We start from the raw sequence: 23,761 nt of genomic DNA on the forward strand, positions 1-23,761 counted from the left end.
ATATCTTTTTGTTCCATTTTCCTTCTGATTTCCAATAATAGACACAACAGCACAACTCTCAATTTTGTTCTACTTTTTCTATTTCGTTTTGTGTGTTTTACTCCATTTTTTCAAAAAATTTGTTTGTTTTGCATCATATATTTTGAATTATTCATTCATCTCGGCGACAGCAGTATTAAAGTACAAAATTATGACAAAAACAAAAAAAAAACACTAACGACGAAACATACATAACAATTGTCTTTTTTGTTTAAAGTGTCGTCTTATATAATTTTTTTCAACATCGGCCCATATTTTTATATTTTTCTGATTTCTTTGGTCGAGATGGATGATTAACACCAAAAATTACAATCAAAAGATTAATAAAAAGATACCAAAAAAGTTTAAGAAAATGGAGCCACTTAAAGCATGCACAGTGAAATAACCAAAAGTCAATAATAAAAAGTTGTCACATTATCATTATCTTTTGGTTATGCATTTAAGGGCTTGCTAAAATTAGCAATGTAGATGTCCAAAATGGTACAATCATACTTGAATAACCAAAACTTGCCACATCACTTTTTCAATTTATAAAAATCTAAAAATTGTGAACATAGAAAATAATTTTTTTAAAATAGGTTTCAAACTAATAAAAATAGGTTATTAGAAAAAGAGAAAATAGTTTTTTGAAAACTTTGATTTAAAAAAAAAACAGTTTTCGAATAAAAATATAGTTTTTGAATTTTTTTTTTTTGAATAACAGTTTTTTTTTAAAAAATTAACAACAAAAAAAACAGTTTTGGGAAAATTAGTTTTAATAAAAAAATAGTATTCACAAAAAAAACAGTTTTGAAAAAAAAATAGAAACTTTTTTTTAAAAGTATTTTTCTGAGAAATATGTTGAAAATGGAAGAGAGAAAAGGTTTTCGTGTTTTGATGGTGTACTTGATTGAGAAAATATCGGGACAACTAAATTTGATTATTGGCAAAAAATTACTAATTTTGATTATCCAATGGTCAAAATTTGATGAGTTACTAAGAGATTGCTAAGTTTGATAATTACATTGTGAGCTCTTTTTTGAGCAAATATTGTTAATCTTAACAATATTTTAATTTTGATTATATCACTGTGGATGCTCGTATTATCTTTTATCACTGTTACATTTGGAACAATTCGATAAGTGTAAATTTAAATGCATCAAACCACTGCGGACACAATTAATTTTTTTTTTTTTTCTCGGCACAATTAGTTTTGTTTTAATATTGTATCCTTAAACTTTTCATAATAGGAAAATGCTGGTAAACCCAAGTAGAGGTGTCTAGATCTAGACTCATGTATCTAGAATTGTTTAACTTGAGTAGTGGACTTGAAGCATGTCGATCGTGTAAGATCCACGTGTTTTGGACGATTACCAAATTCGGGAAATTTCCAATCGGCCCCGCTTTTAGAGTTTTGTCCCATAAAAACTTTTTATTGTATTTGCCCTCCGCATAGGTCCTGGCACCTGGACTCTTGCTGATGTTAGGATAGAAAAATTATCCCATGCAGATGGAACATTATCTTTTGCATTACAAAATTTAAAATACAATATCTTTTATTATATATATTCGTTTTTTGTAAAATTTATATTTTTAGAATCTACTCAACGAGATCTATCAAATAAGATCCATATTGACTATAAAATTATGTGCAAAAAAAATTAAATTTTTGTGGTGTGAATTATGCATTTTTAAGGTGTGAATTGTTAGTTAGAAGGGAATGTGAATTGTGTATAACACGTAGTGTAAATTATCTATTACGGAGGGCGTGAATTATGAATTCTGTCATAGGGGTTGTGAATTGTCTGTTATAGAGGGTGTGAATTGTCTGTTATAGAATCTGTGAATTATTGTCGATTTTTTGGATGTGAATTATCTGTTATATTTGTCTGTAATAAGGGTGTGAATTGTTGTTTTTTTTTAGGGTGAATTATAGTGTGACTTGTTTGTTATAGATGGTGTGAATTTTTATATATGGATGTGAATTTTGTATAACAAGAGTGTGAATTGTTTTATATAAGTGTGAATTGTGTACAACAAGAGTTTTAAAGGGGTGTGAATTGTCTGTTTTTTTAGGTATGAATTATGTGATATAGGGGGTGTGAATTATTGTATGTAGTTGTAAATTGCGTATATTAAAAGAATGTGAATTGTGTAGAATATGATGTGTGAATTTTGTATTTTTTGAGAAGTAAACTCTATAGAGGATGTATGAATTCTGCATTTGAGGGTTGTGAATTCTTTCATTTTTAAGAGTGTGAATTGTTCAGAAGAGGTAAGAATTATTCATTAAGTGATGTAAATAATTTTTTTTACGTGTACACAATTTAAGGGCGGTGTAAATTATCAATTATATGGGTGTAAATTGTCTGTTATAGGGGGTGTGAATTGTATAACAAGAGTGTGAATTATGCATTTTTGGTATAAATATTGAATAATGTGTCATTTAAGAGTGTGAATTGTGTACAATAGAAGTTAAGTGGTGCTAATTATCTGTTATATGGGACATGAATTGTTGGTAATGGTGAATTGTGTATAACAGATGATGTGAGTTGTTGTATAGGGGTGTGAATTGTGTACAAAATGAGTTTAAGGAGTGTGAATTGTGTATAACAGAGGGTATGATTTGCCTTATTATATGGGGTGTGAATTCTCTATTTTGGGGTGTAAATTGTATCGAAGAGATATGAATTCTACATTTGAGGGGTGTAAATTCTTTTATTTTGGAGGGTGTGAATTCTTAATAAAAGAGTATAGAATAACTTTTTTATGCATAAATAATTTCATCTTCAAAATGGATCTTATTTGAAATATCTCATCGAGTAGGTTTCAAAAATATTTTTATTTTCAAAATTGATATGCACAACAAAAGTTATAATTGCTTAAAGTTTTAACTATACTAGTTTAATGCTCGTGCTCCGCACGATTTCACGTGCTCGTTGGATTAATTGGTAGTATGGAAGTGTTTTTGGTTTTGCAGTGATGATAATAGAAAAATAGCAAGAGCTTATTGAAATATAATGAATCATAATGTAATCTATTTATATGACTACACATGAACTATTCCATTATAGAAATATAATTTGAAAAATAATCAAATGGACCGAATGGAGCCATACTTAACGAAGACCAGAACACAGAAACAAAATCCAATGACTTAATACTCTCTAAGAAACTCTTGAAATTGAAGTATCGATTTCATGACGATGATTAGAAAGGAATGAAAACCAGTATTATCAAAAAGATGAACTGCACAAAATAATCCTTCAGATCTCTTGATTTGGATGCTAAAAGGATTTCAAGCAATCTACAACTCATCTTTCTGGTATCCATTGTCCTCTATGGGACTGGCATTATCCACTGTCTGTGTCATTTTGGTGCTTCTCGAGAAGTAGTTCAAAAGGAGGATTTCCTCGTCGTCGAAAAACTTGATCTCCTATCTTAATCTCGTATGCTTCAGGTTGGTTCAATACAAGCTCTTTAAGCTGAGGAAAGAGCAGATAGAAATTAGCAATGTGATATGTTTGAGGATGCAAATGGGGAATGTAGGATCATGACCAAACTTACTGAATCTAGACATCTTCAATCCTAAGCATAAAATTCAGTGCAATAAAAATCAATAAAGATGCATAAATGAGAGACCATTCACAACGAAAGCTTGGGATGTAAAATCCACAACACATAGATCTACCAAACTTGAAGGAGGCTAGCAATCTTACTCCAACCAAAACACAACCTAGCAAACAATACATAGATGCACAAATACAAACCTATAATTAAGCAAACAAATCGACTGCTAAACCATGGAATTGGTTACTATATTTGTAGTTATATGCCCAATGATTTCTGCCTAGGAATTAAAACACGGTCTTTTGAGCTTATGAAAATTCAAGAGAAACATTTGTTCTTGACATTTCCTGAAAAGCGTTTCTAGCTTCAATAGAAGACTGACAAATGGATGAAAAGCATGTATGGCCGATGATAATTGGTAATATATAAAACGAACAGTCGCTTAATTAAAAGAACATTGGAATTGGCTTAAGAACCATACTGCAACGAGCTGATATCCAATTTTGCACGCCAATTCATCACCCTCTAAAGTTGAAAAATATGTGCAACTTCTCAGTGGGACATTCATGTATCTTCGAGTCCAGGATAAGAACTCAGATTTGCTTATTAGCTTATAAAAGAGAGAATAATTCAGATATGGATAGTACAATACAATTAAGAAAGTGAGAACACCACAGTTTGGTCAATTAAAGTTCTAGCAGCAAATTAAGTTTAAAATAGGACTACACGAGAGCTCTAAAGGGCAATCAACGTCTTCAAATGGTGCACACATAGAAGATGACTAAGTAATTCAAAAAAGTGCAAAATTGTATCCCTATATACATAAGATAAATTTGGTCAATTGCACAGATCCGATGGCCATATTCTATTGAACATCTAATCTGTTCCACTTCCCCAATTTATCCTTTATTAGCAGTCTAAACATACAGTATGAACAAAGGATAGTGTATCTTTTGAATTATGCTCCATTGTCAAAGATAGTGTATCCATAGTTTAAGGAACTCATCACCTCATGAAACCTCCATTGTCCCACCAATTAGTGTATTTTGTCTCATCTTCCCCTCTCTTTTTTTCCTTTCTTTTTCTGTTTTTTTCCTCTACCTTTCTCCTTTCCTTCCTTCAAACCTAAGTGACTATTCATATGGCTTCTATTACTTCGATTACTAATGCTCAGAAACTCTTCTACTCAAATAAATACAGATTTTCTAAACCTATGTAACTGCCTTCTAAGCCTTACGATTCAGTGACATGTTGTAAACTCCAGTGAGTTGTCCAGTATCTTTTTCTTTCCTATCTTTTTTGTGCTTTTTTCCTCTGCCTTTCTCCTTTTCCTTCCTTCTCAACTCAGTCAGTGACTCAGTATTCTTATGGATTCTATTACTTCTATTACTGATTCTTAGAAACTCTTTTACTCAAAGAAATACAATTTTTTCGAGCCTACATAGCTGCCTTTAGTGGCATGTGAAATCCAGTGAGTTGAGTCATTTAACGATCATAGAGACATCATAAATGGAATACATGCACCATTTAAAGTGGCAATAGGAAAAATATAGTGCTCAAAATTTCCTACAGAAAAATGAACACTGTTCCCAATCCTTTGGCTTTTAACTCTTACTATATGATTTTCAGATCAAGTTGCATACCTAAAATACTGGGTTACTTCCAGGTTTAAACAATTAGAATCCATGCACGGAGCCACAATAGGCTTTTCTGTCAAACTAAAACATGTGACCAAACATAAGTTTCAGCATCCATCGCTAGCTATCTCGAAGTGATTTACCATGCACTAAAGCACTTGGCGGCCAAGAGAACAGAGTACCAGCTAGGTCTTTAGACTACTAACCCTGTACCAATTATAGGAACACACAATAAAAACCACGTGTGTGGTAACATACCAGTGAGTGTGACACATGAATTAGTGCTTCATCGAGTGGAGCTGAGAACTCACCAATCTGGTTAATTCCTTTTCTATCACCAAGTCCGTGTTGCAAAGCCTGGATGAACCAAAAAGTTAAGTTCTAAGACTCGAACTCGTATACATGTATGAGTGCGCTGCTTTCCAGTTTTCAAGTACCTAGCATAAGCACATACAGTTCAACGCTTAAAAAATGAGGTATCACCAGAATGAATGATGTGAAATAGAAACAAAGTCAATAACTGAAACTCAAAGAAATCCTCAAAATTACACCCAAAAAATATCTTAACAGAAATTCTAGTACTTGTCTTCAACCTACCAATTAGAAAGGAATTCAGTAGAAATGGAAACTGCAATGTTTCCCACCACAACTTTTATGTTACATCTTGTTACTTTCATGGAGAATCGAGAAGTCAATTGAATAGAAACCCAGAATTAGATTACCGTTCCAATGTCAATGGCAACATCTTCATTTGTGTGATGGTCATCAATATGAATGTCACCAGTAGCCTTTACATGAACGTCAAATAACCCATGCTAAGCAAGTTGCTGATATACCCAAAGAAAACACAGAAATCATCACATAAAACTCACAGTAGATAACTATTACACCAAGTAAATCCTCAGCAGTTTTAAAATTTTCACATTCTAAATCCTCAGCAACGAGGACATGACTGGGTCGGAGACATTTTAGACCAAATCTTTGAATAAGGCTACATTGAATGGAAATGTATCTTCTCTTAGCTCCCTCCTAAACTTTCTAAACAACCAAATATAGCATTATCCTTCACTTATCCTGTGGAAATTAATATCTGCAACCATAGTTGTCAAGGACGAAAGGCGCACCAAGGAGCAAAGTTTTATTGGGCCTAGGGCGAGAGGAGCAAGGTGAGGCGCATGCCTATTTGAAGAGAGGCGCACCTATGCGGAAAAATAAATTATTTCTGAAAATAATTGTGTAATGTGCACTTTTTTGGAAAGAAAAAAAAACCTCGTTTTTCATGCGTTTTTTTGGAAAAAAGTGCGCTTTTTTGATTTATTTGAAAGAAGCTTGCTTTTCTCACCTTGTCACTTTTTGCTTGCTTTTTTCAGATCGCCTCACCTTGTGTCTAGGCGCACCTTTGACAATTATGTTTGCAACTTACTTAAATTGCCTAAAGAATGCATCCTGCCACTGAAATAGAGTTAAAAGTTCAAAACTCTCAGGAAAAAAATATATCATCAAAACAGACATCACCATAGAAATTGAAAATAGTCATTCATGAGAGCGGATCAAAAAGAAAAAAGTCATTCATGAGAGAGATATTGACGTCCAACGACATGTGGTCAAGAAAAAGGATCCCAGTGTATCAGCTATGCCCGAACCATCCAAGTTTAGTCTCATTGCTACATTGGTCTCTTTTGTAACCCTCTTCACCTCTCCAATCCGAGCACCTACATAAAAAAACTATAAACTGGGAATCGAGAAACAAAACTCAAAGGCTCCGTGTGGATAGATGTAGATTTCAAGTATATGGACCCGATGTTCAACTCCAACAAAAATATAGAAGTCTAGTTATCAATTGTGTATAACTACAATCCTTTCATCAGTTCATGAAGTCACTCCAACTGAATCGATATTTCAAGTTCATCGTGACTAAGCTCTCAAAGTATATTCTCATGCATACAACCAAATCTTGACTGGAACTATTGTTGTCGACTACTAAAATCAAGACCATTTGGAACCCATGGCTATAGAACAGAGACCAAAATGTAATAGTATCACTGTATAAGAGCCTCTCTAGCCCTTACCAATTTCTTAACTCAAAACTCAAAATTTGAGTAAAACCCCCTTAAAACCCACTCCACTCTTTAACTCAAACCTACTCAAACCTACACCAAATTAAGTTTTACTCAAATTGTTATACAAATCAAAGGAGACTTGTATTTTTATTCTAATTTTGCAATGCTATTTCTCCTCTCAAATTTACAACCATGTCATTAATGTACCTTTTGGCTTTTACTCATGTTTGTGCCAAAATTTGAGTTTGTCCATCGGATAACAAATAAAGTTTGTACTCAAGTTGGAGTAAAAGTATAAGGACTGGAAATGCTCTAACCACAATCATTGACACGAAGTCACTTGTGACAAAGCTCTCAAAGAAAGTTCTTAAGCACACTACCAAATCTACATTGGGGTTGCTTTTGTTTTTGAAACGGAAAAATATTACTAAGAAACTTGATAGGGGTACATCAAGTGAGGAATATTTGAGGCTGTTTTTGTTGAATGCTACTATTAAACCCCTCCTTTTGAAACCCATAGCTGCTCAAACAGAGCCTACAATGTAATAGTATCACCGTATTCGACATTTCCGTTATAAATCAGGTGTTCAGGAAAGCTTACGTGCACCTAAACTAAACACGTGACCAATCCAACCGTCCATAAGCGGGGGCCAATTAAATATCAAGATCGATCGCAGCCAATTGTAGAAGTTCCTAGAGTTGTTCCACCTGAGTACCTCTTGATGAAAGTCCAATCAGCGGAATACCGTATGCTATGATCCTCACGCATTGCTTGTCCCACTTTTGTACCTTTGTTCCTTTCATTGATAAGAAAGTATCCATCTCGAACGCGTAGAATATGCACAAAATTGTGGCAAGTAGAAGCCAACTGATCTTCAATCCTCATAGCCATAGCAAATTTAAACCACCTGTAAATGTTTTTAAGAACATAAGGTGCGATTACTATTCGAAGTTATCAATATGGTAAACAATTAAAAAGGAATAAAATCATCCAATCTGATTACAAATAAGCAAGTCTTACAATATGAGGCCACAAATTAAAGCTTATTTGGACTTCATGAAGATGGTGGACAATATGCGGAAAGTTTAGTATATGTGATCACAATACATTCATTCTGTATCCTTTGGTTCATCTGCTAAGCAACATGCAAAACAATTATGCTAATGACATCATGTAGATGCACTCCCACTTTCTCCAAATTCGGTTTCGTCAATGTTGCGGGGAAATTCTTTCAAATTGTGCTACATTGCGCCCTCTTGCTTCATCAATTTCAGTTTGGACCATTTGATCACATTGGCGCAAAAGACTCAATGTTTTGTTTTGTTCTAATGCATTGGTAAGTAGTTTATTGCCAGTAGCTGTAGATTTTAGAATCCAAACCAATTTAATGATTTCATCTCTAAGCCATTCGCAACTCTGCTTATTTTCATTGTTAACAAAAGATTCTGAGCCTGTTGTTTGGTTGTCCAGTGTGACAGGAACGGGGGATGCATGTGATTCTTCTGGCTGTTGAAGATTATTTTGGAGATGGCCACGAATGTGCCTTCATTTTTTTAAACTTTGCAGGTTAAAGGGCTAAAAAGAGGGCATTAGATATTAATAAAGGGTGCAATCTATTTTTTTGGAAAATAAACACAGGGACAATCGTAAAGGAGGGTTTCTACTTTTGTAAGCCTGATGATTTAATTAAATGTTGTAAAATTGAGTGAGTTGTTGGATTCAACCACGATAGCGAGATGATTAATCCACTAAATCGATCATTTGAAGTAGTAATAGTGAGCTAAACATACAATTCTGTTACCATACCACACAAATCATAGATATTACAAACTAAGGTAAATATTCCTCCGCAAAATGGAAAACCTAAAACATACCGAATCACGAAGCTGCTTTGTTGTAGCCCTAACCAACACAGTAATTAAGCCATGACAAATCCTGCGTTTGGTTTGAAGCTTGAAATAACAATTACAATAGTGGTTTCAGATTGAAAAGCTGAACAAATCCGCCCAACTTCGGATTGGCATCTTGAGGTCTGGCTAGCGTAGTGCGTTGAGGAAAACAAATGTGGCAAGCAAGAGGAAGATAGATAGTGATTGTGTGAAAGAAATAGAGGGCAATGGAAATTTTATTCGGCGCCGTTCAAGGACCTGGATTTCCGGTATTGATGTGGGCAACTATTTGCACAGTGCCGTAACAACAGTGCCGTGATGATGAGGTTGGACAGATTAATCGGTTCAAAAAGTACAAAAATACAGTGAAATCCGGAAACGAAGTACCAATTTAGAGAGCAAAAGCCGGAGGACCTAGCCCTAACCAGAACATGAATGAGTGAAAGTCGGAGAACCGATGAACCAAACACAAACACACAAGAACAAAACGCAAAGGAAAATATCAGAGGGCAATAATGTAAATTCAGACCATGCCTTGGCTTACCATGCTAGGTTCTTTTATATACAAGTGTATTGATATGAACTATATATGGGGAGGGATCTAAGGACAAAACATTTGCCAAAATATTTGACACTAAATCCTAGCCATTAATTTGGACGGCTGAGATTAAAAATTAAAAGCCACACTCTCTCTTTCCCATTCTCAATCTCACGTAGCACCCCCCACCCCCACCCCCCCACCCCCCTTCGCGCGCGCTCTCTCTCTCTCTCTCTCTCTCTCTCTCTCTCTCTCTCCGTTACTCCCTCACGTTCATTCCCACGGAAAACTCCCACCGTTAACAAGCATCTACTGCTGATCTTTCGACCTCCGATGAATTAAATCCGCCTAAAATCCGACGACGAATGAAATCCGCCTGAGTGCCCTCTGTTTGTTGTTCTAATTGGCTTGATTTTCTTGTTTCTTCATTTGAATAAAATGGATGGTAAGAGAAACATAATGTAAAGAAAAATAACAGAGAGATCTAGTAGAACTTCTTGGTTGAATTTTGGTTTTTCTGGTAGAAGTTAGGCTGATAACCCATTTACTTGTCGGACTGTTAGTTAGGAAATTTGTAACCGTGCCCTACAATTTTGAAGACTGCAGAAAAAAATGGGATCGGGTTGGATTTTCTTAATCTTTTTCTCCCGTCTCTTTGAATGGGGAAGAATTTATCAGGAGAAGTTAAACTGGGTTTCAATGTTTCTGTTGAACATGGATGAAAGGGATCTCAGTAATCATACACTGGATGTTGCAAGGGGTTTGCACGTTTTGATAGTCCTTTGATTTCCTATCCCAACTGAAGTGTGACTGGTTTGATTGAATAGGGGAAGAGAGAGTGTGACTGGTTTGATCGAATGGGGGAGTAGCCTAGAGGGAGTAGCGAAGAAAGAGAGAGAGGGGGGGGATAACACGTGAGATTGAGAATGGCTTTTACTTTTTAATCTCAGCCGTCCAAATGGATGGCTATGATTTAGTGTCAAATGTTTTGGCAAATATTTTGTCCCTAGATCCCTCCCCTATATGTTTATGTATGTATATGTATGGACAAATATATGTACGTATAAATATATGACAATTCTACAAAGAGAGAAAAAATTATAATTAGAAATATAATTTGGTAATTTTCAAATAATGCTCCACAACTCATCAAATGTCAAATGACAAATGTCAATTTGTTTATCAAATCACAAACAAAAAGTGATGGGTCCCGCAATATTAACCAATGATGCATGAGTTGGTATATTAGAATGTAATGTTTCATCCGCATTGGATAATTTTTCCTTTTCCTAAACTGAAAGTGCGTGAGTGTAAAGAAAACATGGTTTTGACAAAAATGGTATAACACGCACAAGAGCCTAAATATCCAATACATGCACAAACGGGACCAGACAGTCAGAAACCCTTACAAATTCATCATTGTATTCTATATCTATATCCAAGGCTCAGCCTAAGAGGCCTGGGCCTTAGGCATTCTAAAAAGGAAAAATGACGGTCCATGACGTATTTTGATAATTAATACCCGTCAATGATATTTTCATCATTAAGGAAGAGTTGAGAAAGCCTGAGGGTTTCTCTTCAGCGCCACGTAGCCCACTATGTTCCAAACGTAAAATGACCATCCCAGACGACCGAGCAAGCACAACACTCCAGCAATAAGGGCTAAAATTGTCAAAATTGAGCCTAAATTGACAAATGTCCCCCCCCCCCCCCCCCCTCCCCTCCCCTCCCCTCCTTCTGCCTTCTGCCACGCAACCACCAACTCCAAAACACCCTTTAAAAAGCCAAGCGAAAAGCCAAGCGAAACTGATTCTTATTTAAGAGGAGTAGGATATACCATTGCAAACCAATATCTCACGTCATGAGCAAATGCCCTTTCCGGGCAATTAATGGAGTCTCGTTACTCTCCACAAGTACCTCTTTCACTACTGGAGCTAATTCATGTCAGACAATATAGGTCACCGTACCACCTTTTCGTTAACACACTTTACATCTGACCATTTATCTCAAACACATAGGGTGAATTCAAAAACAAGATTCAATCACATAGAAGTAGCAAGACAATCACATTTCAATCAACCCATTACCATCACATAATCATTTCCTTATGTCACCACACACATATCCCCTTATCACATATAGAAGTGAACTCACTCTCAACGATGCATAGATTTCTACATCTTAACTCATTATGTCTTACACACTACGCAAGTGATGTATTACGCATTAAACATAAGAAAATGTCTCTCGTGTTCATCTCTAGCATTATCAAGCTCAAATGAATGTCCTACGTATACAAATATGTCTACCTCGAAGGCCTAGATGTGTACCAAACCATACGTGAGGTTCAAACACAATACAACTCCTAAAGTCCGCACGAAACCTTACAATGAACCGGTCTTATTTTGGCTATAACATCTTATTGGTTTAGAACGGGACTACGAGACCAGCACCATTGAAAAGTAGACTCTTCGAACATCAATTTCGATATATAACATGCCCTAAATGGTGTTCAGATGAAAAGGTGTTCGGATGAATAAGTTATTCCCGTTTGAAATTACAAGAAAATCTGCCTTAAGGCCCTTGGTATCGATACCAATTGACTAGCATGAATACAGACGCGGGGTATCGATACCATGCCAAAATGGTATCGATACCAAATGGTTTCAAACAGAGATTTTCAGAATTTTGACAGAACTCACTAAGACCCAATCGGGACGATCAAACACGAATTCGAGCACCATATCAACACATAAACATATAATATGAGTGAAAAATCTCTACCTCAAATATCAAAGCCGAACCCAAGCATTCCAAGCAAGCCCTAGCTCTCCAAGACTTTAAATCCACCAAGAACACCTCCTCTGAGCCCCAATCAAACGGGTACAAGTTCAAGAATGCGATTTGTAGGTGAAATAGATGTAGATTCTTGCGGGTGTGAGGAGTATTAAACTCGAGGGTGAGTAAGGGAGCAAGAGAGAAAGTGAGTCGGACAGGAGAGGGAGAGAACCGAGAGAGCTAAGAGCGAGAGTACTGTGAATTTCTCTATCTCTCCTGACATACACACACATATATACCACCACACACATATTACACCATCACCCCTCCACTACTCATTATTACAACAACCCCCCACTCTTCCAAAAAATATCATCGAGACCTTAAATCACTTATTCACATAATTTGCAATTCAAGCATTTATTAAACACTGAAATTATTGAAATTTAATACGGGTCTTTACAAAATAAATCCTTGATAAAGTTCAAACATTACCATGTTTCTTTCTTCTCCTTTTACTTTTTTTCTTTTTTTTGGAAAATTTATTTGTACTAATGTAGTGAAAAATATTTGTATAAACATTAATTACTCGCACACAACCAAACATTGGTATTCGTCGCAATAAAAGTCCTCCTCACTAAAGGGATCATTTGTTTTAATATATATATTGTAAATTTGAGTAAAAATCTCGTGAAACCCATGATAAGCACCCAATAATGCATATTCTTGGTGCTTAAGTCCTTAGTTTTATCGTATTTATGTTTATAAAGTTAGTGTTTTATTTAATATTGCACGTAAGGTATGTTTTTAATGTTTTCAGGTAAATCGTTGAATAAAGCATGTTTTTGACGCCATGGATAGTCCGAGTGCGTCCAAGTACACGAGAAATCAAGGAAGACACTGTCGGTCTCTTAAAATCTGTCTAAGTATGGAAAAATGATTTTTCGAAAAAGTATCGATTTTCGAGATAAAAAATGGCGGTAATTAATCATTGGATTTTTTTAAGAGCAACTTCAAAATTGTAAGGTTTTGTTCGAAGACCAAAGTCATTTTGAGCCATTACTTCTATAAAAAAAAACGTGTTGTTTTCTGTTTTACATTAAAAGCTGGGGGTCAACATTTTGATTGGATTGAAATCTCAAATTTTTGGTATACTTCTTTATTTTCATTAAAAATAAAGTAAAGTAAAGAAAGGTAAAAGAAAGGTTTAAAATGTAGTCTTTTCTCAAGTTTGCAAGCAAATTCCAGTGGGCTTGAAGCCATGAGTATCGATACAGCGTTTTGGTGTATCGATACCGAGAAGCTACGGTGGCCAAGAAGAACTGTTCAAAGTTGTTCGGTATCGATACAAGAAACCCTTATATCGATACCGATGTGATTCGTGACAGATTTTTAGGGCATTTTGAGATATTTTGTGAGAGAGAAAGGGGATTGTATAAATACCTCATTATCTCACAAATATCAAAGGGTAGGTAGGACAACACTTTTTCAGATCTAGAATAGGATTTCATTTCTTGTTGCTTACTCTTGCTATTGTTCTTCATTGTTATTGTTCAAATCTTGCATTTTCTACCTTAGATAATTGTAGTTAGTTGTTTTACTCTTCATTAAGGTTGTAGCTACACTCTTGATCTATTTTAATTTTTAGTTTAATTTGAATTCCATTATGTAGGGCCATAGGGATGAGCAAAAAATCCGTCAAACCACGAATCCAGTCCAAACCAATCCAAACCGAAAGGTTTGGTTCGATTTTTTAGTAATATGGTTTGATCATGGTTTAAAAAAATAAGAAACCGCTTTATATGGTTTAGTTTGTGGATTCACGTTCAAGATTGTGGTTCCAAACCAATCCAAACCATGTAGTACATCATATATATATATATATATATATATATATATATATATATATACAGACACACACACACACACACACATTTATAGTTATACAAATATATAATTTAATTATAATTCACCAAATAAATATGGAAGCCTTAATCAACTATTTTTCTAATATTGATCCATCGCAATATTTAGTTTTCCTTCGCTGCCAAGATAATTTAGACTAAAGTTTTATATATTACAACTCATTTCTAATTTCCTATGATTATAAATTTATTATACACAAAAACAAATAGAATCAACAGATCAGTTAACTTTAATGGCCCAATTCCTAAATTTCAATACATGAAAACCAATTTCAGTATTTTATTTTCTTAGTTTAAGACTTGAGGCAATTATCGGTATTTTACTCTTAATTAGATGGTTGATTTTAGTGTGTTTTAGTAATTCGAATGGAATTGGGGTTTTCCGGAAGCAGCTCAGGCCTGTTTGTTCGCCGGCATTGTTTCTGTTAAATCCCGACTTTTCTTTAAAAAAAGAAGAAGTAAGTAGTAGTAGTTTAATCACGTAGTCCGAATGGGAACCCGACTCACTGTATGAGTTATGCAACGATGGGATTTTACCTTAAAAATCCGACACTGCCACCATGACCCTTAAATTATTATTAGTCTGTGTTGAATTTTTGGAATTTTTTGGAGACTGAAATCCGAACGCGTTTGGTCAAAATTCATGTTAATGGAACGCGTAATATGCTGAGTCATGAGGAAATAACAGGTGTCTTCTTAATATGTTTCACTTCTTTCCCACCGAGGTATATATATTACTATTATAAGTATTAATCAATCTAAAAGATAAAAGCAAAGAGAAAAAGATTAGTAAAGGAGATAGAGGCTCCTGCGGATTCCCACCGGTTCCGGTTCCGTTCGTTTCCGTTTGTTTTCACCGAAGAATTTCTACAACTCTTTTGGTAATCTTCTCACCAATTAATCTATTTTATAGTTAGTAATTACAGATATGTATACTGTTTATAATAAAGGAAGTTGATTTAGGGCAAATATTATTTATAACTCTCTCTCCTCGCACTCACTATACCTGAACCTTTCTATAATTTTCATACAAGCGAAACCCCTTCCGGCAAAGAGTTCGGCTTCGGAACTCGCCGCCGTAAAATGATTTAATTAGATTGTTTACCGATATTATTTTGACTGTTTGTAAGCCTAAATTTAGGAGACTAATTTAGGAGTTTGATTACGTTAATTAGGGGACTCCACCAATTCTTCACAAACTGTACTTGTGCCGACCCGATGGCTAATGACGAAGAAATTCGAGTCAATTACTAAATTAAGTTCAACTGTAATTCGTGATACATTTTGTATAGGTACCAGTGTCTTGGGCTAATTCGGTGCCACGTCAAGTTAGACGCATCCTTTTTGGTGAGTTGCGTATACCTTAGTTACATGTATTTTCTGAATTTTTGGAATGAAACGCCATTGCTTGATTTTATTGGAAAATATGGGATTTGAGAATCTTACTTGGTTGAAATTGATGATGATAAATGGGAAATATATGCGATGGCTTGTTTATAAAACTTATGTGTTAACGGATAAATCTAGACCATGGCAATATGTTTTAAGACTTGAATTTTACTTGTTGTTAGTACATGTTTGTGATAGTGTGCATAATTCATTCGAACGGTGTCCCGAGCGCTAGGGGACGGGCAAAGATACTAGTGGCATGAAGTAATAAGGTAGGAGATGCAGCCAGGCATCATCGGGTATTGATATCATACCACTCTTCAATGGGGTCGCTCCCCAACTGACTGGGAAAAATACCGTTGAATGATATTATCACTCAAAAGTGCAAAAGTTGAAAGAAAAATGCAATGAAAAGGTCCATCTCTTGGACCAAAGAAATGAGCTTACGGACTAAAATGCATGTGCTGGATGTTAAACGAAATATTTGGATTGTTGCTTTGAACTGTTTTATAATATGGGGTATTTTCATGGTCAAACTTGTAACTTTGGTATGCGTTTCTCACCCAAGCTTCGGCTTATGAAAACCTATTCTAATTTTTCAGGTTAAGGTAGATTGCAAGTTGTGGACTGAATGGGGTGCTAGAATAACCGTGGAGAATCATGTCTAGTATAATGGTTTGTATTTATTATACTTGTACACCTAGAAGCTCTGGAATTATGTTATTTATTCTACACTTCCGCATACTTTGCTTATACGGTTTAAAATGACGATGATATGTGAGAAATCCCTAAACTAGAATATATGCAGGCCTTCGGCGGCTTAACACCCGCTTGGCCGGTCATGACTTCCAAGGTAGGTTTTGGGTCGTGACAGAAGTGGTATCAGAGCATTAGTTTACGAATTTTTTTTAAAACCCAGAGCTATAGGAGTCGCCTACACAATAGTTTCACTAACTTATGTGTCATATGTGCTTTATTTGCTCTACCATTAAGTTACTATCATGTTCAGAAAATTTTATGGTCAGTGAACGTTATTAAGTGAAATGACCCTTAAGGGTGGTATTGCATTTGATTCACTCGATAATGGCGAATTCTTACTGATCTCTGGAAATGTAAGTCACTCTATATACGATGCTAACTAACTTGTTGATGGAGAGCCAACAAAACGTAACCTAGAATCCTTTTGGCACTATGCTTTGATTCGCCAATGATCCTAGACTTGGCTCCATATGCTGAAGAAGGCTCTTGCGAATATGGATGATGTGAACCATTAAAAAGTAATCATAACTTACATAGAAAGGAAGGAATAGACTGCGGATAATTATAAGGCATGGGTCTTAGAAAACAGTCAGAGTTAAGATGTTATTTTATATCCAACACAAAATATGAGATAGAACACTAAACTGTTACGTGGGCCGAAGTTTGAAACTAATTAGAGTGCGCAACAGAAGCGTAGCTATTGAGTGTACCTCTCCCAAGAATCTAGAGCTGCAAGATCACACTGATTATAGATGAAGCCTATTCACTTTGCTCATTGTGTCAACTGTCAACATTATTAGTAATTCCTCTTGACATAAGATATTTTTGTTCAATCTTTTTGATGACATACAATATTTATCTTGATTGATGAGTCTCATTTGTTTCATTGGCTTCACCTCCTCCTTTGAGTCCTTGTGATCAAACATGAATTTGGTGGGCATATTTCGAATCAGCATTGCCTATTTCTTAGCATTGTTTCTCTACTGAACTTCTTATAATTGAGCGTGATCCAAATGAATCTAAATCGTACTCATTGCTTCCACCTTCTTGAAAGTAGTTCTCTACTGTTGTTCTTTATTTTGGAATGAAATAGGAGAATTGTTCCATCGATTGTTTGAAGTTTGAACTCCAATAATTGTTCGCAGCTCTCATCACAATGCAAGATGAAAGCTATTACTCTCTGACTACACTGTGCAGCTCTTGAAAACTGATTATTGTTCTCCAAATTATTTTTCTGTCTTTATCAGATGACTAGTCTTGGATGTTTTGTTTGAAATGCCTTAGGCCGATGCAATTTCAAGAAAAATATCTAGATTAGTCTCTAAACTCTCAACAAAATCCATATTCAACTTTCTTTGAACTATGATGCAAAACTTCGATTCTATTGCTTCATGTGGTATTCTTTTGCACTCTATTGTGAAACTTTGATTCGATTAGCCCTTGTGGTCTTCTTTTTAGCCTTTGTATAACTTCGTTCCGTTTGCTTTTTGTGAATCCTAATGATGAAACCTCAGAAATTCCTTTATTCAGCCATGATCATATATTCTAAGATGTGCATATGAGTATCTTGATTAGTTCCTAGACTCTCTGCAATTCTATTTTCAGCTCCTTTCATACTCTTTTGTGAACCTGGTTTCATTCGGCATATGTGTGTTCAGTGAATGTACAAAACAAAAATTGTTCATTTTCTTCTTTCGTGCCCTTGCTTTTGAACCCCAATTCTATTCATTGTTTGTACCTTTTTGAAAGCAATAATCTTTAATGTTGTCCTACATTCCACATTAAAGGTACTGTTCACTCGATCCTTTATGCTCTGATAGTTGTCCTTGGTTCTCACATTGCAAAATGGAAACTCTCACTCTGTGAACATCCTATCCAACCCTTGCGAACTATTATTGTTTCCAAATCATATTTATGCCTTCATATGGAGATCATATTTATGCCTTCATATGGCGATGGCGACTAATCTTGGATGTTTGGCTTGAAAGGCGTGAAGCTGACGTAGTTTCAAGAAAAAAATATCTAAATTAGTCCCTGAACTCCTTACAATTTTTGTCTTCAGTTTCTTTTGAACTCTGTTGTGAAACGTTGATTCTATTACTTTATGCAGTATTCTTTGGAACTCAATTTGGAAACTTCGATTCAATTACTCTATCTGGTTCTCCTTGAACCTTCATCGAACTTTATTTCATTTGCTTTTCATGGATCCTAATAGTGGAGTTTCATAACATTCTTTATTTGGGACCTCCCCATATATATGGATTTGTATTTACCAACAGAGTTCCAGAATTCCATCCATGTTATCAAGTTTCGAGAAACTTATCAATGTTTGATCTAAGTAACACATTTGTGTCTTTGAATATGGGTCTTCCTGAATATCTGTGAATCAATCTTTTGCTAGGTCTGACAAATACTTTGAGTATCTGAATAAGCAATTGATGGGACTTTGGAAGACTAGTAAAAGGTTGAGGTTATTACTGAGAGTGCCATAGAATGTTGGAGTTTTCCTCTCATTCACTAGGCACTATCAAAAGTTTCTAGGATTTCTTAGAAATGTGGTGCTCAATTTGCTTTTGGGAATAACGTTTTAGTTGCAACGAAGAAATGTGGTAGGAACTTCAAAAGCTGAAGCAGGGACATGCATCAGGATCAATTCCCACTTCTCCAGATGGGACAGAAAGATTTGGGCTCAATGACAAGGCATGGGAAGTATATTGATGAAGAACGAGAAAGTGATCACCTATATGTGATGATATTGCTCAAGCTGCAATAGGAAATAATTCCTCGCAATAAGTACAAGATGTAACTATTTGCCTAAAATACAACTACTCTCTATATTAACTTTTTGAACTCCATGCCCTAGTAATTGCACGAATATTGATATCTAAAATTTGAGTTTAGATTTGACAATTTTCCATCATTTATGAGCGAATGGTTCTGAGTCCGGAAGACATGATCAATGCAAGTTCATTCGAGGATTTTCAAGTCAAAGGCAACATCTACTATTAGCAGAGTTCACCTACATTAGTAGCTATCAGACAAGTATAAGCCGCACGCCCTTCAAAGCTTTATACGAGAAGTGTTGCAGAACCTCGATATGCCTCATAAAGAGCAACGATTGGGAAGGAGATAGCATACGAGGAACAATTCGAGTGAATCTCAGAACGCTGCTTACCAAATGTGACAAACGTGTTCAACCACCAGTGGAGTTAGAAGAGGATTTACGATATGAAGAACGACCCGTCAGAATTATGGATCGAAAAGACAAACAACTTCGAAGTAAAGTCATTCCGTTGGTAAAAGTTTGGTGGGAAAAACATTCTGGGGATGAGGCGACGTGGGAAAGAGAGGATGATATGCGACGACAATATCCAGAATTATTTGAGGAAGGTACGACTGATTTACCTATTTTATCTTGAACCCCAATCTAACACTAGGATTAGACAAATTTGGAGGACCAAATTTCCTAAGGTGGGGAGAAATGTTAAATCCCGACTTTTCTTTAAAAAAAGAAGAAGTAAGTAGAAGTAGTTTAATCACGTAGTCCGAATGGGAACCCGACTCACTGTATGAGTTATGCAACGATAGGATTTTACCTTAAAAATCCGACACTGCCACCATGACCCTTAAATTATTACTAGTCTGTGTTGAATTTTTGGAATTTTTTGGAGACTGAAATCCGAACGCGTTTGGTCAAAATTCGTGTTAATGGAACGCGTAATATGCTGAGTCATGAGGAAATAACAGGTGTCTTCTTAATATGTTTCACTTCTTTCCCACCGAGGTATATATATTACTATTATAAGTATTAATCAATCTAAAAGATAAAAGCAAAGAGAAAAAGATTAGTAAAGGAGATAAAGGCTCCTGCCGATTCCCACCGCTTCTGGTTCCGTTCGTTTTTGTTTGTTTTCACCGAAGAATTTCTACAACTCTTTTGGTAATCTTCTCACCAATTAATCTATTTTATAGTTAGTAATTAGAGATATGTATACTGTTTATAATAAAGGAAGTTGATTTAGGGCAAAAATTATTTATAACTCTTTCTCCTCGCACTCACTATACCTGAACCTTTCTATAATTTTCATACAAGCGAAACCCCTTCCGGCAAAGAGTTCGGCTTCGGAACTCGCCGCCGTAAAATGATTTAATTAGATTGTTTACCGATATTATTTTGAATGTTTGTAAGCCTAAATTTAGGAGACTAATTTAGGAGTTTGATTACGTTAATTAGGGGACTCCACCAATTCTTCACAAATTGTACTTGTGCCGACCCGACGGCTAATGACGAAGAAATTCGAGTCAATTACTAAATTAAGTTCAACTGTAATTCGTGATACATTTTGTATAGGTACCAGTGTCTTGGGCTAATTCGGTGCCACGTCAAGTTAGACGCATCCTTTTTGGTGAGTTGCGTATACCTTAGTTACATATATTTTCTGAATTTTTGGAATAAAATGCCATTGCTTGATTTTACTGGAAAATATGGAATTTGAGAATCTTACTTGGTTGAAATTGATGATGATAAATGGGAAATATATGCGATGGCTTGTTTATAAAACTTATGTGTTAATGGATAAATCTAGACCATGGCAATATGTTTTAAGACTTGAATTTTACTTGTTAGTACATGTTTGTGATAGTGTGCATAATTCATTCGAACGGTGTCCCGAGCGCTAGGGGACGGGCAAAGATACTAGTGGCATGAAGTAATAAGGTAGGAGATGCAGCCAGGCATCACCGGGTATTGATATCATACCACTCTTCAATGGGGTCGCTCCCCAACCGACTGGCAAAAATACCGTTGAATGATATTATCACTCAAAAGTGCAAAAGTTGAAAGAAAAATGAAATGAAAAGGTCCATCTCTTGGACCAAAGAATTGAGCTTACGGACTAAAATGCATGTACTGGATGTTAAACGAAATATTTGGATTGTTGCTTTGAACTGTTTTATAATATGGGGTATTTTCATGGTCAAACTTGTAACTTTGGTATACGTTTCTCACCCGAGCTTCGGCTTATGAAAACCTTTTCTAATTTTTCAGGTTAAGGTAGATTGCAAGTTGTGGACTGAATGTGGTGCTAGAATAACCGTGGAGAATCATGTCTAGTATAATGGTTTGTATTTATTATACTTGTACACCTAGAAGCTCTGGAATTATGTTATTTATTCTACACTTCCGCATACTTTGCTTATACGGTTTAAAATGACGATGATATGTGAGAAATCCCTAAACTAGAATATGTGCAGGCCTTCGGCGGCTTAACACCCGCTTGGCTGGTCATGACTTCCAAGGTAGGTTTTGGGTCGTGACAGTTTCCTTGTTTTGGGCCATCAACGGCAGTTTTAGGGTTGAAGCAGTGTTTGGTCTCCGGCACGGAATTAGATTTCTTCTTTCACTTGTGATCTGTTTGTTGTTTTGATTACATTCATTATTATTATTTACTGGTTTGTATTGGGATTTTGTTTGATTTCTCTCTGCCTAGTCTCGGATGGGATTCTCATATCGGCACCTAGTGCTGATTTGTTTTTGCAGGGTGTTCTGTAATCCCAGAGTAGGTAGTTTGGTGCACTTTTGTATTTTGCAATGTAATCTTTGCCTTTAGACTTGAAATGAATTAACTAATTCAAAAAAAAATGGAATTGACTTTAATATAAGTTTTCTTTTCATTTATCTTCGTAATTTTAAATATTTTTTGAAGATGATAGCTTAGTTTAAAGCAAACCGTAGTTTAAAATCGAAACCGAACCGTATTTTAATGGTTTGGATTGATTTGATTTTATACCTTTTGTGGGTTGGTTTGGTTCTCCAAATTCATAATCCGTAGGAATTGGTTTTGTTCTTGGTTTACTATAAAACCAAACCAATCCGAATCATGCTCACCCCTACCATTATGTTTTCAATAATTAGCTTTGTTGATTCAATTCCTAGCATGAGTGAGTAGTTAATTAGGCTTGGTTATGGGGTGATTAGCACTCCATAACTTGGGTTGATCATGCATTTCTCAATAAATCTTCAAGTTAGTTGAGAAATCAAGGTAGTTTGTGTCAAATCTCAACGGTGTTAACCTCTTTGATCATATGTAAGTAAGAGCAAGCCTACTTATCACGCATCGATGTATGTTGCTATGTCATCCATTACGTTTGCTAGATGAATATTATAACTCTCTTGGTGTTTCGACTCCTTTTCTAGTAAATGATCTTAATGATAAATCTTCCGGGTTGGGAGATCGTTGACGCGTATCTCAACCCATGTAATTCGTGAGAAAAGCTGATTGGTTCGAGTTGTGGGTATTAAAATCCTCTAGACCTAGTTGCATAGTTTAAATCATTTTCAAATCATACTTTTATTGCACAAATTCTTCGTTTCAAACTACTCCTAAAGTTAGCCGTCTCAAGAACACAAATCTTGCTCCTACAAATCCAAATCGAGCCATGATGATATTCTCTTGGGTATGATCCCAGACTTTCGGATTATTATGCTTTAAATGACGTTTTAGCCCTACACTTGAAATGATCATATATTTTGATATATCGACGACGAAGCAACCCATCCCACTCGGCACTCATTGACTTGAGCTCAAATCCATGTCAAACAAAACATGGAGCACTCAATTTCTTAGTCAAATGAAGGGAGATTTTAAATGTTTGTTTCAATTTTTTTAAAAAATTTCCCTCAAAATTTTACAATTAATGTCATTAATGAGGTATCTATCTAAATATATTCTCCTATTTGAACTTGTTAATTAATATCATGCTTTTTATTTGTATGTTTTCTACTTCATTTTTAGTCAAATTGTGTTTTTTTTTTAGAAAATAATTTCTACACTCTCATTTTAGCCATTCACACTCTCTTTTTTTTTTGTTTTTATCCATATGAATTTACGATATTGTCCTTAAATGTGTAAAGAAGTGTATTGAAAAATAAAAAAATAATAAATTCAAGTGAATAAAAAAAAAAAAATGAATGACTAAAAAAGGAGTGCATAAATCAATTCCTTTTTTACAAAACAAATTATGGGTTAAAGAAGCCAAAGGTGCTTTAAGAGCATCTCCAATCCATCTCCATTCCTCCAAAATAGAGAATGAATGTGACATATTGAGGGAAGATTTTGTAATTTATTTCCTTTTTTTTTTTTCACTTTTAGTACTTTTTGGGAGAATTTTTGAGGGATCTATCGTCCTTTTTATAGT

General features: G+C 35.2%; 1 long non-coding RNA gene across 5 annotated transcripts; it reads right to left on the minus strand.

The window, feature by feature from the left end:
• Positions 1-2,988: 2,988 nt before the first annotated feature.
• LOC131315587 (uncharacterized) lies at positions 2,989-9,695 on the minus strand. Of its 5 annotated transcripts, XR_009196827.1 has the most exons (7): positions 9,161-9,695; positions 8,002-8,193; positions 6,814-6,937; positions 6,149-6,251; positions 5,948-6,052; positions 5,537-5,662; positions 2,995-3,503 (listed from the first exon to the last, which is right to left on the minus strand). It is a non-coding gene; the product is annotated as an uncharacterized LOC131315587 (long non-coding RNA). The 5 variants fall into 5 exon arrangements; XR_009196824.1 differs by having other exon boundaries at positions 2,989-3,503; positions 6,149-6,937; positions 7,994-8,193; XR_009196823.1 differs by having other exon boundaries at positions 2,992-3,503; positions 6,149-6,937.
• Positions 9,696-23,761: the final 14,066 nt, after the last annotated feature.

This window comes from Rhododendron vialii, chromosome 2a (genome assembly GCF_030253575.1).
Source record: "Rhododendron vialii isolate Sample 1 chromosome 2a, ASM3025357v1".
In the NCBI taxonomy this organism is placed as follows: Eukaryota; Viridiplantae; Streptophyta; class Magnoliopsida; order Ericales; family Ericaceae; genus Rhododendron; species Rhododendron vialii.